This window comes from Rhincodon typus, chromosome 5, assembly GCF_021869965.1.
Source record: "Rhincodon typus isolate 14 chromosome 5, sRhiTyp1.1, whole genome shotgun sequence".
In the NCBI taxonomy this organism is placed as follows: Eukaryota; Metazoa; Chordata; class Chondrichthyes; order Orectolobiformes; family Rhincodontidae; genus Rhincodon; species Rhincodon typus.
The window spans coordinates 73,951,243-73,966,310 of NC_063336.1; positions in this window are offsets into that span (position 1 = coordinate 73,951,243).

The following is a 15,068-nucleotide window of genomic DNA, read 5'->3' on the forward strand; positions in this document are numbered from 1 at the left end:
AAGTTTGATGCAGGTTTGACTAAAATGCTTATTTCAGTTACATAAACACTTTGGAACATCAAAATCTAAGATTCAACAAATGACTCACAATTTGATGCTGGTCGGACGAAAACGGTTATTTCAGTGAGATTAAGCACATTTGAACATCAAAGTCTTACATTCACCAATAGCCTCAATATTTGGTAAAGGTTGTACTAAAACGCTTATTTTAGTGAGATAAGCACTTTGGAACATCAAAATGTCACATTCACCAAATGCATCAAAATTTGATGTTGGTTTGACTGAAATGCTTATTTCAGTAAGAAAAGCATGTTGTATCATCAAAATTTGAAAGTCATCAAAGGCCTTAAAATCTGATGCTGCTCAGATTTATTTCAATGAGGTAAGCACATTTTAACATAAAAATCTCACATTCCTCAAATGACACAAGCATTTTCTTAAAATATGATGCTGGTTGTACTAAAATGCTAATTTCTGTGAGATATGCACATCTGAACATCAAAATCTCAATGTCACCAAAAACCTGCTGGTGATTGCAGTAAAATGTTTATTTCAAGGAGATAAGCATTATGCAACATCAAAATTTGAATGTCATCAAAGACCTTAAAATCTGATGCTGATTGCAGTAAAATGTAACATCTATCTGTGTGATTCGTTCATCCAGTTTATTGCAAATGCTCTGCACATTAAGGCACAAAGTCTTTAAGCTTGTCTTTTTAATTTTTTTTTCGGTCTTTTCTCAATAGCCCTGTTTCAATTTTGTCCTCGGTTTCTCTGCCTATCACTTTCTTACTCCCTTTTCGACCTTTTTTATTTGTCCTTGCTCCCTTCTTCTCTAACTCCTTATGTAGGTTCCCACCATCCCTGCAGCATATTAAACTCTCTCCAACCGCTCTAGCAAACTGGGACATCAGTTCCAGTCCTGCCCAGGTGTAACCTGTCCAATTTGTACAGGTCCCACCTCTCCCACAACCAGTCCCAACATCCCAGGAATCTGAAATGCTCCCCGACACCATCATTTCAGCCACATATTTATTCGATATGTCCTGTCATTTCTACTCTGACTAGCACGTGGCACTGGCAGTAATCTTGAGATCACTACCTTTGAGATCCGATTTCTTAACTTTCTTCCTAGCTCCCTGTATTCTATTTTCAGGATCTCACCCCTTTTTTACCTATGTCTTTGCAGCCTTGGAGGGCCAAAGGGTCTGTTGCTGTGCTGTTATTTTCTTTGTTTGTACTGATGTGTACCGCGACCACTGTTCACTCTCTTTCTCCTGAATGTCCTGTACCCACTCCGAGACATCCTTGACCCTTGCACCAGGAAGGCAACATACCATCCCGGAGTCTCGTTTGTGGCCACAGAAATGCCTGTCTATTCATACCCTTACAACTGAATCCCCTATAACTATCACCCTGGCATACTTTTTACTCCCCCCCTCTATAGCAGAACCAACCGTGGTGCAATACACAGTAATCATTTGTAAATTGAGCAAAAATAATACAAGGAATGCTAATGTTTGTCCTAGTTCTTCTCTAGATGTATTGAAATGGTCAACTGGAGACACTCGTTGTTATCCTTGAGAAAGAGTCACTAGCCTTCTGTATGCAGGATCTGGGGAACCCTTCGGGAATGCATTCTTTCAAGAGTAGGTGAGGGGAATGTGCCTATGTTCAGAAGAGAAAAGAAGGAATATAACCTGGGTAGGACAGGTCTGAGACACAGTGGATAGTGTCCCTACCTCTGAACCAGGGATTCAAGTCCCAGTCTAGGATTGATGACCTTAGAAAATTGTAACATAGGCAAACAGATTGGACATCAGCCTTAAAATCCTCCTGTGTCAGGGAGTAGCAGTGAGAATCCTGAGGTCTGCCATACTTGATGTGGAGTGACTCCAATAGCCTCTCACACCAAGTAGCAATCTATTCCAGCGAAGACAAACTGTAAAACAGATGTATGCCCTGTGCATCACTGGACATGGAAGAGAGCAAGGAAGGAAAGAAGATTCAGATGGAAAAAGGTCAAAATATTATCCATCAGCTAAGACACAGTCTTGTTACCTTATGTTGACTCATTTCTTTCAGAAAGAACACCATTCCAGTACGTGGAACCCCTGGTATTACCTTTATTCTCCCTTCCTTCTATAATCTACAAATAGTGCCAAACACCACCATTTTATTTACTTTATCTTGTATCATTTTTTACACCCTCCCACTCCTCTTCAGATTTTCTCCTGGCCCCTTGGACTACCTTTTCTCAATTAACCAACCTGCTCCATCTTTTGGAAATGTGTGTAGAACCCTGTTTCCAAGTTAACGATTTGGAAGCGACTTTCCTTGTCGAAAATGCAATAAAATGTGGAAGATGTGTGAAGACGTCAGTTAGTCTTCACTATCAAGTACAAGAAAGTAAGAACGTAACACATAGGAGCAGAATTTGGCCATTCAGCCCAGCTCGTTTACTTCACGATTCAGTGAGATAAGCATGCGACACCAGGCTATAGTCCAACAGGTTTATTTGAAATCACAAGCTTTTGTGATCAGGTGAAGTAAAGAGAAGAAACACAGGCACAGCATTTATAGGCAGAGAGATCAAAAGATCATACAAATGGTGTGAGTGGAGTGTGAACAATCTGAATAATAAGACTGTGCAGGTGATCAAAAGTGTCAGATAGTGTGAATTGAATAGCAAATGAAGAGATGACCTATAATCCGATTAATTGAGGCACAGAGATAATGACAAAAATATTAAAAATAAGGTGGTGCTGGAACCAAACCAAATGACTGCAATAACATGGTAGGTATAAGAGTCACAATCCCCACATCTAACCAAAGTAACAAGTTATCCAAAACAAGTTACAGCTTGATAATTTGTGATGATATCTCTACCTTAATTAGTTTCTACAGTATTGGATTACTTGTTACTTTGATTAGACCCTTGGCATGCGACTCTAATACCTATCATGTTATTCCAACCATTTGGCTTGTCTCCAGCACCACCTTATTTTTAATTTTTTGTAATTATCTCTTTGCCTCAATTAATCCCTTCACTTGCTATTCATACCGTCTGCCACTTTTGATCACCTGCAGAATCTTACTTTCCAGGCTGTGACACTCCACTCACATCATTTGTATGAATTTTTGAACTTTCTGCCTATAAATTTTGTGCCTGTGTGCTTCTCCATACATCACTCAATGAAGGAGCAGTGCTTGTAAAAATTGTAATCTCAAATAAACCTTTTAGACTATAATCTGGTATCCCTTCTGAACTTGTCCACCCTAGTCCAACACTGGAACCTCCATGTCATGAGAAGCACAGCTGATCTAATCATTTTCAACTCTACTTTCTTGCCTTTCCCCATGATTCCCTTACTAATTAAAAATTTTAAAAATGAAAGAACTGGCACAATGCTGAGGAAGGGTCACCGGGGCTGAAATGTTAACTCTGATTTTTTTCTTCATAGATACTGCCAGACTTGCTGAGCTTTTCCAGCAACTTCTGTTTTTGTTCCTGATTGTCTATCTCAGCCTTGAGAATATTTGATAAACCCTTTGCAGTGAGAAGAAATTCCTCCTAATTTCTGTCGTAAACGTATGACCCCTGATTTTGAGATGATGAGGTGAGATGGTAGAATTGCCTCAGCTGGCAATATTGAATGACCTTTTTTTTCTCCAAACTGGGTGTCATTGAACTATCCTCTTGTTTGCTGCTGCATAAAGCATTAGATATGGTAATAATATGTTGTTGTCTTTTTGATCAGAAATGGCCTTGATTTGACTTTGGAAACACTTGATTTGTTCGATACGCTGTTCAGAATGAACTGGAGACTGAGAAGGTAAGATCATGTGATATTTCAGCTTTTGAGGAATTTGAGTCTTTTCCATCTCATCGACTGCTCAGGGAATCAAATGTTAATCTATCATATTTTCCTCGATTGGCCGCAATAAGCAGACATACTTTATGGAATAGAATTATGTTGTGCCAGACTGGTAGTTTTATGTGTGTATACTTGAGGAAGAATACTCCTCCTCCCCCTCTAACCTTGAATTAAAGTGCTAAATGTTAAGAATTCTTGGAATGCTGGACTGCTCTGCTGTGATAAAGCTCTGCTTTGTTCTGCTACTGACTGGACGCAGTGAGAATATGCAGGTTGCTAGGAAGTTGAAGTTGTACAAAGTCAATTGCAATGAAGCCGATTGCTTCAGACGTTCACATCGCTTTCACCTGCTGACTCGGAAATGACTGTCTTCCTCTAGTGCTCGAGAAAGGCTTTGCGGGGGATATAGAAGTTTTCTCGCTAAAGACGGAGTTTAATTTTCTCAGGATTGGAGTTGCTGTTCGATTCTCCCCTTTATAATTTGGGAGCTCGGAAGCTTCTTGGTCAAACATCCGGCCCTCAGAAAAGCTTGTTTAACTAAGTACCAAAGAATGGAATAAAAAGAAGTATGGTCTCCTGGTGCTAGGGGAACTTTTCAGAAAACAGTTTGAGATTTAATAAGCACAAAGGAAAACTTCTCCCAGCTTCTTTCTGAATTCAGTAAAAGTCACCTAAGCATTTTTTAACAAATGACCGAAAGATTCATTTCATGAACGTTTACTACAAAGTAAATACCAATACCTCCAAGCCGTGTCATTTGAACCATTCGTGATTCTGTGCGGAAGGTGATTATGAAAGCGAGCTGTCCCTAGGCTGGACTTCTTCCGTTAGTCTATGTCTGCGGTCAGCTAGAACCCACGGCCTGGAATTAGTCTGCTTGATTAATTGGTTGAGCATTTACGGGATTTTTCACAACTCCATTTGGGTTGCTCGCAGAAGCTAGGAAATCGACCTCTGAGTGAAGATAAGGCATTCTTAGCTGGATTTTATTTTTGGAGATGCCAATTTTAAGTTGGGTGTTTGTATGGAATTGTTCCTTTCATTCTACGTGGTAAGTGAATGTTCTTTCCGTCTTTGGCAGCTGATTTACCCATAACGGTGAAGAAAGGCGTTGATTGGATATTTTTACCATCGTGCAACGTCTGTACCGGTGAGTTACGCATTGGGTGATTGGGCTCAATCTACTGCGAATTAGTTTGTTTATTTGATAAACCTGGTCTCCCGCTGTCTATATCCAATCGACAATTCAATTTTTTAATGGTACATTTTATCAAATTATCGATGGGCTACGTTGGAGTTGTCTGGTTTTGGTCTCGCTAACTGGTTTTCAGATGGGATTCCTGAGGCATCATATGCTCCTGTAAGCACCCTTGACTGAAACTTGTGAGGCACCAAGTTTGAGCTCAGTTGCCCAGTGCTACGTATCACGAAAAGAAAGCCCACCTTTGTCCTGATGACAAGCTGCTGATTGCCCAGAGATTGTCTAAGTGACCTAGTGAATGTTGCAAAACTTTATGGATGCGGAAATTTGGTTTCTTAAAGGCAGAACCAGCAGCAACAAATAGTCGTTTATATAGCGCCCTTAACTGAGCACATTTTCTCCACTGAGCCAAGTGGGATACTCGCGCTAAATGACCTGAAGCTTAGTCAAAACTGATAGAGAGACCTGACGGAAGTTCATTTAGAGAATTACCGGGGTTGGAGATGAGGCTTGCTGGTGGGAAGGTAAAGATCGGCGATCAGCCTGACTCGTGAAAGGTTGTCGCGGCTGGGGTAAGATATTGAGAAACCAGACAGGTCAAGCTGCTGGAGAACTGCCTAGAGGTTCACTTCCTTTGACTGGGTTTTATTGTGAAACATTGGGTGATCAGTAATCCATTTCTGTTCTAAATTGCTCATCTATAGTGGACAAATGCACTCGGATTCCAGGGAATCGTCATTTTCATGGTGTTGAGGGCATACAGTGTGCTTGCCTTTATCTGTCCGTTCACTAAGTAAAAAAGTTGGCAAGTCATGTTGCAGCTTTATAAAACTTTAGTTACGCCACATTTGGAGTATTGTGTGCAGTTCTGGTCACCACGCTGAAGGCTTTTGTGAGGGTACAAGAAAAAAGTTTACCAGGATGTTGCCTGAATTGGAGTGACACAGTGGCTCTCGCAGCGCCAGGGACCAGGGTTCAATTCCAGCCTCCGGTATCTGTCTGTGTGGAGTTTGCAGATTTTCCTCGTGTCTGTATGGGTTTCCTCTAGATGCTCCAATTTCCTCCCATGGTCACAGAGATGTGCAGGTTAGGTGGATTGGCCATGCTAAATTGCCCATAGTGTCCAGGGATGTGCGCGTTGGGTGGATCAGCCATGGGAAAAGCAAGGTTACAGGGATAGGATGGGGGTATGTGTCTGGTGGGATGCCCTTGGGAGAGTTGGTGTGGACGTTTAGACCAAATGGCCTGTTTCCACACTGTAAGAAATCTATGATTAGCTATAAGGAAGTTGACAAACATGGGTTTGTTTTCGTTAGAGCATTGGATGCTCAGGGGTGACTTGATAGAAGTATATATACTTCTGAGAGGCATGGATAGAGTCAATAATTAGTCTTTTTTTCCCAGTGCAGAAATGTCAAATACTAGGTGGGGAAGGGTGGCATAGGTTTAAGGTGAGAGGGAACAAAAACGATGTGTGAAGAAAGTGTTTTTTTTTGCACAGAGGGTAGGTGCATAGAATGCAGTGCCAGTAGAGGTGGTAGAATCAGATGTGATATCAACATTTAAGATGTACTTAGACAAACACATGAACAGGCAGGGAATAGAGGGATGCTGACCATGTGCAAGCACATGGGATTAGTTTAAAATGGCATCATGGTTGGCACAGACATTATGGACCAAAGTGCCTATTTCTGTGCTGTACTCTTCTATGTTCAAAATGTTTCAGTTAAGTGCAAATGAACAATTTTTCTAGTCAACCTGTTCAGAGATGTTATTAACACATCTCTGGAGCAGGTGGGCTTGTACTCGGGCTTCCTTTTTTTTATTTTAAAAATATACTTTATTCATCTTAGAAATCTCTTTGTATATATACATAATCACAAATGCAGTTTGGTTCGGTCCAGAAGCATATCAAGGGGGAAAAAAAACAAACATCTGAGCTTAACTCTATCCAAACAAACCAAGGACCTCTCTTGCACATACAAGACACTCCAGCTTCCTTGCCCATGGGTAGGGACACTGCCATTGTGCCACAACTGGGCCCCAAAGGTTGGAAATTTAATGAACACACTACACCTGCATTGACCACAGGGCCTTATTCCCATCAACCAGGGGAGTAGAGGAGAAGGAGAGGGGAAATTTGGTGGACTTGTGATCTTTGTCTGCTAATCCTTCAGCAAAGTGATAGTGGTAGGAGACTTGCTAGTTAGGGGCATGGGCAAGCATTTCTGTAGCCACGTTCAATACTCCAGGATGGTGTGTTGCCTCCCTGGTGCCAGAGTTAAGGATGCCTCTGAGCAGTTGCCTGAAATTCTAAAGAGGGATTGTGAACAGCCAGAGATCGTTGTGCACAGTGGTGCCATCAACACAGGTAGAAAGAGGGATGGGGTCCTGTGGAAAGTGTACAGGGAGTTAGTAAAGAGCCTGAAAAGCAGGACTTCGAGAGTAGTAATCTCAGGGTTACTAACAGTGCCATGCACTAGTGACGCAAGGAGTAGAAAGACAGGAAGACTGAATGTGTGGCTAAGGAGCTGGTACAGGGCACAGGGTTTCAAGTTATTGGATCATTGGTACCTCTTGTCGGTCAGGGATCACCTGCAAAAGAGGGACAAGTTGCACCTAAACCAGAATCCTCACTGGTAGGTTTACTGGTGCTATTTGGAAGTGTTTAAACTATAGTGGCAGGGCATTGGGAACCAGACCAGAGGGGAAGGTAGATATTAGGACCAGTAATTCAGAAAGGAAGGAAAGGCAGAGACAGGTAAATGAACACGATGGTACTAATGGACTAAAGTGTGTTTATTTCAACGCAAGGAACCTTTGTAGGTAAGGCTGATGAGCATAGAACCTGGTTCAGTAATTGGGACTATGATGTTGTGGCCATTACGGAAACTTGGTTGAGAAAGGGACAGGAGTGGCTGCTCAACATTCCAGGGTTCCATTGTTTTAGACAAGATAAAGAGGAAGATAAGAGGTGGAGGAGTTGCATTACTAATCAGGGAGAATATCACATCTGCACCCAGAGAAGACATACTGGAGGGCTCAGCCACACAGGCAATATAGGTAGTGTTCAAAAATAAGATGGGTGCAATCATCCTGATAGGCTTACACTATAGGCTCCCTAGTAACCACCTCGCTATTGAGGAACAAACATGCTGACAGACTAAAGAGCGATGCAATGACAACAGGGTTGTCATAGTGGTTGACTTTAACTTTCCCAATATGAACCGGGCGCCTTAAAGCAACAGGCTGAGATGGGGCAGAATTTATTAAGTGCTTCCAAAAGGGTTTCTTGAAATCGTATGTGGATGTCCAATTAGAGGAGGGGCCATACCAGACCTTGTATTGACTAATGAGCCAGGCCAGGTCACTGACCTTTCAGTGGGAGAGTACTTTGGAAACAGTGGTCACAACTCAAGTTTTAAGATAGCTATGGATAAGGATAAGTCAGGACCTTGCAGGAAGGTACTAAATGGGTGAGGGCAAGTTATGTCAGTATTAGGCAGGAGCAAGGGAATGTTAATTGGGAGGAGCTGTTATTGGGCATGTCTACATTTTACATGTGGAAGTTGTTTAAAGATCTGCTGATGAGAGTTCATGACTGGTATGTTCCAGCTAGGATGAAGGTCAAGCTTTGCAAGGTAAGGGATATTTGGATAACAAGGGGGTTGTGAAATTAGTCTGAAGGGAAAAAGAAGCAATAGTAAGGTTTAAGAAGCTAAAATCAGACTTGTGAGGAATATAAGGGAAGTGGGAAAGAACTCAAGCAGGGAATAGGAGAACAAGAAGGAGCCATGAAATGACTGTGTGAATAGGGTTAAGGGGAATCCCAAGGCATTTTTTACATACATTAAAAATAAGAGGAGAACTAGGGACGAGGTAGGATCACTTGAGCATAAAGGAGAGAATTTGTGCTTGGAGGCAGAGGATGTGGGTTAAATCCTAAGTGAGTACTTTGCATCAGTATTCATCCAGGAGAATGATATGGAGGATGGTGAGATTTGTGTGGAGCATGCTAATATGCTAAGGCAATTTGAGATCAAGAAAGAAATGGTGTTGGATCTCTTGAAGGGCAATCTGATGGATAAGTCTCGAGGGCCTGATGGTATCTGCCCCAGGTTATTGAGAGAGGCTGGAGAGGAGATTGCTGAGGCCTTGACCAAGATCTTTGTATCCTCATTAGCCACTGGAAAGGTCCTGGAGGACTGGTTGTTCCTCTGTTCAAGAAGGGAAATAGAGATATTCCAGGAAACTATAGACCAGTGAGTCTTTCATTGGTGGTTGGGAAGCTATTGGAGAGAATTCTTAGGGATAGGATTTATGTGCATTTGGAAAGACATGACCTAATCCGGGACAGTCAGTATGGCTTTGTACGGGGCAGGTCATGTCTTAATAACTTGATTGTCACCTTCTCGAAAAATTCAAAGATGATATGAGGGTACAGTTTTTTTTTTACACAGGGAGTGGTAGGAGTCTGGAAGCACTGCCAGCAGTGGTAGTGGAGGCAGAAATGATCAGGGTGTTTAAGGGACTTTTAGATAAGCACATGAATATGCAAGGAATAGAGGGATTTGGACCAAGGGCAGGCAGAAGGGACTAGTTTCATTTGGCGTCATGTTCAGCACAACATTGTGGTTCAAAGGGTCTGCTCCTGTGCTGTACAGTTCTAGTTATATGCTGTAAGTGGTGTAGGGTCTCTTGAAGAGCATTAAGGTGTTTTAAGTCCCTAGGGCCCAACTGTATTTACCCCAGGTTATCAAATGAGGCAAGAAAGGAGATTGCTGGGGCCTTGATCAAGATCTTTGTATCCTTGCTAAGGGTAGAAGTTTATCAAAGGATACAGCAGAATATAGATCAGTTGCAGATATGGGTGGAGAGATGGCAAATGGTAAGTGTTGCACTTTGAGAGGTAAAATGTTAAGGAAAAGTCTACAGTTAATGACAGGACCCTGAATAGCACTGATATACAGAGAGATCTTGGGGTTCAAGTTCATAGCTCCCTGAAAGTGGCCACACAAGTAGCCAGGATGTTAAAGAAGGCATATGGTATGTTGCCTTTATTGGCCTGGGATCTTCTGAACTAAACTAAATAAAATGATTCTGCTACTATAAAGTTGAAACAAAGTTAATGGTTTTAATATGTTTACTTTGCCTGTCATAAACTCAATAATAATAAAATTCCATCCATTAAAACCATCAGGGTAAACCGGGCAATCTATTGCAGTTGTATAAAATGATGTATTCCAGTCACTGTTCAAGATTGACTTTGATTCTTTTTATAACTGAAGAAAATGTCACAGAACTAACTAAAATTCCTCTCTCTCCATTTGGAAATCAGTCTTCCAAAATAATAATCAAAATGATAAGATACAAAACAGGGAAATACATGCAGCTATGAAGGTATTGATTGGCGGGGCAGGCTCGGTGGACTGAATGGCCTACTCTTATTCCTGTGTGAATGAGTATGCAGTGGAGTTAGATTTGATGATCTCTGGTAAAGAACTGACTCATTGGGTTGACCAGATGATATCAACTTCAGTCACGATGTGGCCACTTGCTGGCTAAAATTTGCTCTAACGTGAATCATGGGCTTACTTTGGACAGCTATAGAGCTGGCACCTCTTGTCACCTTTCATGTTATGAGAAAGGAACTACAATTTGGTGTATGTTCCCCTCTGCCCTATCTGATGTTAGTCAGTACTGCCTGGTCACTGAATGGTCAGAAGCACAGAATGCTCCTCTGTCTAGCAATAGAGGGAAATAAGGGATAATCAACTTGGAAAGTTCCTCAAAATAACTGGAAGGAGCTGCAAGTCTAAGACTATTGAGCAAATGTTCGACTCTGATGGAGCAAAGCAAATATATGGAGCGGGAAGAAGCTGAGCCTGTGTGGGACCTGGATGGAAGGACCAAGGGAGGGAGACAGGTCTGAATTGGTGAAGGAGGGAATTGACTAGACCAGAATGGGAGACTGCAGGAGATAACAGGGCATGGATATTAGAGAATTTAGGGGTGAAGGTCTGCAGCAGAGATGTTAGGAAGGCTAAAGTGAAAGTTTTGGATGAGAGCAGAGTTTCAGTCTTTTGCCTTGACTGATGTTGGGAGGCGTTCTTTACAAAGTTCATTTTTAAATTAAAATTTCTCCTTTCTGAAGGGAGTGCTGATTGACATTTATAATTACCACAGAATTCATAATTACTGCATGACGACATCAGAAATGTTAATCCTGTCTTCCCTGCTACCTCCCTGACCCTATGATCAGAACTCTTCATGTTTGTATATCGATTTCAATGTACCTGTAACTTAACAGAACCATTTGTGGCTAAAGCAATTAATTTATTTGTAGAATTGCTCTTTTCCATGTGTATAGCATTGAAAGGCTAACAGTTTTAATGATGTGGAGGTGGCAGTATTGGACTGGGGTGGACAAGGTCAAAAGTAACACAACACCAGGTTATAGTCCAACAGTTTTATTTAAAATCGCAAGCTTTCGGAGTTATGCTCCTTCATCAGGTGAAGTGATTTTAATAGAAATTCTTCGAGAAGTATACTGTTGGAATTGGGTCAGTGATTTTTAATAGACTGAGAAAGGAACTTTTAATTGTCTTATGAGATTTAAAAGCCCATTAAAAGTGGCAAATCTGAGATGTTCTTTTACTTAGTTTGTTAAAATGTTTATTCTCTCATGGGATGTGGGTGTCGCTCCAGCATTGCCTGTCCCCAGTTGCTCTGCAATAAGGTAGTTTGCTTGGCCATCTCAGACGGCAGTTAAGAGTCAACCACATTAGTGTGGGTCTCGAGTCACATGTATTCCAGACTAGGTAGTGGTGGCAAATTTCCCTCCTTGAAGGATATTAGTGAATCAGGTGGGTTTTTATGATGATTAGTTTCATGGTCACCAGATTTTTTTTTTTTTTGAACTTGTGCCCTCAGAGCCTCCAGATTGGCATTTGGATCACACCCAGTGATATTACCACTATGCCACACTCTCCCTATATATAAATATTCCTGCGTCAGCACAGGCACCAACGTTGTCTGTATAGTTCAGTCATATTAAAGGTTTTTTGTACTGTCTATAAAAAATGGCCAAAATTGATTTAGTGATAGGAAGGTGGTAGTAGAAGGCTGTTTGTCTGATTGGAGCCTGGTGTGCAATGGCCTATCACAGGGATCAGTGCTGGGTCCCTTAATTTTTGTGATATTCATAAATAATGTGGTTGAGAATGTGACAAGGATGAGGCTTTCTGCCAGGTCTTTTCGTTTCCTCCCAGAGTCCAAAAATGAGCAGGTTCGGTTGAATGGCCATGCTAAATTTCCCCAAAGTATCTAAGGATGTCAGGTAAGATGGGTTAGCCATGGTAAATAGGGAGTTATGGGGTGGGGTGGGGAGGGATATGGGGTGGATAGATCTGGGTAGCATGCTCTTTGAAGGGTTGGTGCGACATGAAGGGCTGAATTGCAGACTCTTTCTGCACTGTAATTCTATAACTCTATGATTTGATAAATTTGCGGATAACACAAAGATTGGATAGGTGGTTACAGAGAAGAGGAGGGTGTTAGGTTACAGGGAATTTTAAATGTATTAGTCAGATAAGCAGATCAATGGCAGATGGAATTTATTGAATTTATTTTCAGTTGTTTCAGTGGCGGGAGTCCGGGAGAAAGCGCAAGGGCAGCCTGGGAAGGTAAGCTTCGACCCAATAAATTTGGGAGTTAACTAATACCCGAGACACTACACGTGTAGTGTCTCCCACCGTTCCAACTCCTCTAACCTAATAATAACGACCAAGTGTGGTGAGCAGGTAAGCTATTTGAATTTTTTTCCTCATCTCTTTGTTATCTTTCAGGGTGGTCACCTAGACATCAAATCCTCTGGGAGCGAGTCGGAAGGCAAAGCCGGAGTCTGTTTGAGTATATAGTGGAGTAAACTTACTGGTGCAGAGAACACTGCGAAACTAAAAAAAACTAATTAATTTTAAATAATTAACTAAGTAGAGATGGCAGGCCAGGTGATGTGTTGTAGCTATATGATGTGGGAGCTAGCTGATCCCATTGAGAATGGCAGTGACTACATCTGCAGCAAGTGTTGGCTGCTTGAGGAGGTCCGGCTCAAAATTGATGAGCTGGAATCCGAACTCCAAACACTGCAGCACATCCAGGAGGGGGAGAAGTACCTGGATGCTGTGTTCCAGGAGGCAGTCATACCAGGTAGATTAACTAATGTTAATTCAATCGGCGGGCAGGGACAGCAGTGTGTGACTGCGAATGAGGCAGGTAGAGGGACCCTGCATACAGGAACACAGGAACTGCAGGGGCTGACATTGTCCCACAGGTATGAGGCACTTGCTCCTTGTGTGGATGAGGAACAGGGCTGCAGGAAGGATGAATCAACTGACCAAGGCACCATGGTCCAGGAGGCCATTCAAGAGGGGGGAGCAAAAAGACAGATTGTAGTTGTAGGGGATTCCATCATCAGGGGGATAGACAGTATCCTTTGCGAGCAGGATAGAGAATCCCGCATGGTGTGTTGCCTGCCTGGTGCCAGGGTGCGAGACATCTCTGACTGGCTTGAGAGGATACTAGAGAGGGAGGGGGAGGATCCAGTTGTTGTAGTCCACGTAGGTACCAACAACGTAGGCAGGACTAGGAAAAAAGACCTGTTTCGGGATTATGAAAAGCTAGGAGCAAAATTAAAAAAACAGGCCTTCAAAGGTCATAATCTCTGGATTGCTGCCTGAGCCACGTGCAAATTGGCATAGGGAGGCGAGGATCAGGGAAGTAAGCACATGACTGAAAGAGGGTTTCCTTTTCATGGGGCACTGGCATCAGTTCTGGGACAGGAGGGATCTATACCGCTGGGATGGACTCCACCTGAACAGGGCTGGGTCCAGTGTTCTGGCGAATTGGGTAAATAGGGTGGTTAATAGGACTTTAAACTAGTAAGTAGGGGGAAGGGAGAAGTGAGCATAGAGGGACAATAACAATTAATGTAAGGCAAAGCAGCAGGTTAGCAGGTGACGAGGAAGCTTTAACTCCATTGAAAATTAGGAAAGAAGTTAAAGGGAAGGAGAACTCAAGAGCTGTTAGTAATGGAGGTAATAGGTCCCAAAAAGAAGGTGCAAAAACTGGCATCAAGGCACTTTATCTGAATGCTCGGAGCATTCGAAACAAGGTGGATGAGTTGACGGTGCAAATCATGGCAAATGGGTATTATTTAGTGGCCATTACAGAGACATGGTTACAGGATGGTCATGACTGGGGGTTAAATGTCCAGGGGTATCAAACTGTTCGGAAGGACCGACAGGAAGGTAAGGGAGGTGGTGTTGCTCTGATTTTTAAGGATGATATCAGGGCAATAGTGAGAGATGATATAGGTTCTACTAAACAAAACATTGAATCCATTTGGGTGGAAATTAGGAATAGCAGGGAGAAGAAGTCACTGGTGTGGTCTATAGACCACCAAATAATGACATCGCGGTGGGACGGGCAATAAACATAGAAATAGCTAATGCATGTAAAAATGGTACAGCAATTATCATGGGGGATTTTAATCTACATATCGATTGGTCAAACCAGGTCGGTCATGGCAACCTTGAGGAGGGGTTCATAGAATGCATCCGCGATAATTTCCTTGAACAATATGTAATGGAACCTACGAGGTAGCAAGCTATCCTAGATCTAGTCCTGTGTAATGAGACAGAAATAATTAATGATCTCACAGTTAGGGATCTTCTCAGAAGGAGCGATCACAGTATGGTCGAAGTTAAAATACAGATGGAGTGTGAGAAGGTTAAATCCAGTACCTATGTCCTGTGCTTCAACAAAGGAGACTATGAAGGAATGAGGGAGGAGTTAGCTAAGGTAGAATGGGAGCAAAAACTTTATGGTGGGTCAATTGAAGAACAGTGGAGGACTTTCAAAACGAATTTTCACAGTGCTCAGCAGAAGTATATTCCAGCGATAAGGAAGAACTGTAGGAAAAGAGAGAG